The sequence below is a fragment of the Equus przewalskii genome, chromosome 28 (genome assembly GCF_037783145.1).
Source record: "Equus przewalskii isolate Varuska chromosome 28, EquPr2, whole genome shotgun sequence".
NCBI lineage: Eukaryota > Metazoa > Chordata > Mammalia > Perissodactyla > Equidae > Equus > Equus przewalskii.
This window is the reverse complement of record NC_091858.1, coordinates 14,474,068-14,476,777: the sequence shown is the minus strand read 5'-3', so window position 1 is coordinate 14,476,777 and position 2,710 is coordinate 14,474,068.

Sequence of the window (2,710 nt, the reverse complement as noted above, 5' to 3'; positions counted from 1 at the left end):
TCTTATGTTTTTATTATTAAAAACTGATTTTACATAGTGATCACTAAATGTTAAGTAGTTAGTTTTTAACTAATTCTAAAAACAAAAATGTGTTTATGGAGTTGAGAAAATAAAACTCTTCTTATCTAGAAGCTGAAAATGCTTTCAGAATTCTGAAAAATAGTTTCAGAATTGAATTTCTCCCTGTGGCTTTCATGGAACAATTTCTTTGACATTGTTTGCTTTTTTTCTTTTACTTTTTAATAGTTATAATGCTACTTTATTTTGATGATTTATATATTATAATTGAATGATTTTTTTTTAAAGATTAGCACCTGAGCAATCATCTGTTGTCAGTCTTCTTTTTTTTTCCCTTCTTCTCCCCAAAGTCCCCCAGTACATAGTTGTATATTCTAGTTGTGAGTGCCTCTGGTTGTGCTATGTGGGATGCCACCCCAGCGTGGCTTGATGAGTGGTGCCATGTCTGCACCCAGGATCTGAACCGATGAAACTCTGGGCCGCCTAAGCAGAGTGTGTGAACTTGACCACTGGGCCAGGGACCGGCCCCTAATTGAATGAATTTTATAGGGGGTTTCCAACCCTGATGTGTAAGAGAAAAGTAGACATTTTTCTTGGTATGACAATTCTCTATGCAGTGCTGTAGGTTTCTTACTTGAAAGAATGAGTTTCTGCCTTTGAGTGTAGTTGTAGAATTCTGCATAATAAAGAATAACAAGTGGCTAACGGAAGGCACAAGGGTAGGCATGTGGAGTACAGTAAAACAAGGAACTTGAGATGTTTTAGGTTTATACAGTAAACTCTGGGGGTGACATGGATATATGCTGAGATTTTTGTGATTCCCAAATAGTACCATATAATATACCGTAAGGTATTCCTGAAAGTTTTTCAGAATTTCCTTCAAACTCCATGCCGTAGCAAAACTACTTCTCTCATCAGCTTCCAGAGTCGCTCATCAATAGCTGAAACTTCAGTTGGGAATTCTGAGAATGGCAAAGAATACTACATTACCCTCCTCTTTTATTTTGTTTGTTTACATCAATCTGCTAATTTCCTTGCCTTTTTTTTTTTTGCTAAGTAGCCAAGTATGAACAAGCTCATTTTGTATTTCTTGTGTGTGTGTGTGTGTGAGGAAGATTGGGCCTGAGCCAACATCTGTTCCCAATCTTCCTCTTTGTAGTTGAGAAAGATTGTCACTGAGCTAACATCTGTGCCAATCCTCTGTTTTATGTGGGATGCTGTCACAGTGTGGCTTGATGAACCGTACTAGGTCTGTGCCTGGGATCCAAACGTGTGAAGCCTGGGCCGCCGAAGCAGAGCACACAAACTTAACCACTATGCCACTGGGTTGGCCCCTGTATTTCTTTTTAAGACATTCAGCCTTATAAGCTCTCAATACCCTTTTGGCTCAAGCAAATATTTTATTTGGTGATGCTTTACTGTCCCCATTTTTTTTTTTACCTTATTGAGGAATAACTGATAAATAGAATTGTATATATTTAAAGAATAAATGTGATGATTTGATAGTCATTGTAGAATGATTATCAAGATCTGAACACGTAAATCCCTCATATAGTTAACTGTTTTTTAATGATGAGAATGCTTAAGGTCTCTTAGCAACTTTCAATTATACAATACCATATTATTAACTATAGTCACCATGCTGTACATTATATCCTCAGAACCTATTATTGTAACTGTAAATTTGGACCCTTGGGCCAAATTTCCCCCATCCCCAACTCTTGGCAACCACTGTTCTATTCTCTCTTTCTATGAAATTAGCTGATTTTTTTTTTTTAAGATTCCGTGTGTAAGTAATACTGTGCAGTACTTTGTCTTTCTCCATCTGGCTTATTTCACTTAGCCCTCCCAGGTTTAGCCCCATTGTTGCAAATGATAGGATTTCCTTCTTTTTTATGGTTGAATAATATTCCATTGTGTGTATATACACCGCTTTTGTTTGTTTGAAGATATTTTTTAATTTCCCTTTTGATTTCTTCTTTGACCTATTGCTTGCTCAGGGTGTGCTGTTTCATTTCCACATAGTTTTGAACCTCTCAGCTCTGTTCTTTATTTCTGCCTTCAGATCATTGTAATCGGAAAAGATATTTGATAGGATTTCAATCTGAAATTTGTTAAGACTTACTTTGTGACCTAACGTTTGATCTGTCTTGGAGACTGTTCCGTGTGCGCTTGAGAAGAATGTGTGTTCTGCTGATGTTGGATGGAATGTTCTGTATATGTCTGTTATGTCTATTTGGTCTAAAGTGTCATTCAAGTCCATTATTTCCTTATTGATTTTCTGTTTGGATGATCTATCCATTGTTGAAAGTGGGGTATTGAAATCCCCTACTATTGCTACATTGCTCTGTGTTTTTGCCTTCTGATATGTTAATAATTTTTTAATATATTTGGGTGTTCCAATGTTGGGTACATATATGTTTATAAGTGTTGTGTCCTCTTGATGAATTGACCACTCTGTCGTTATATAGTGATCTTCTTTCTCTCTTGTTACAGCGTTCAAGTTAGTCTATTTTGTCTGGTATAAATATAGCTACCTCTGCCTTCTCTTTTGTTTTCTGTTTGCATGGAGTATCTTTTTCCATCCCTTCACTTTCAACTTATGAGCGTTCTTAAAGCTTAAGTAAATCTCTCTTAGGCAGCATTTACTGGGTCTTATATCTTTATATCCATTTAGCCACTCTATGTGATT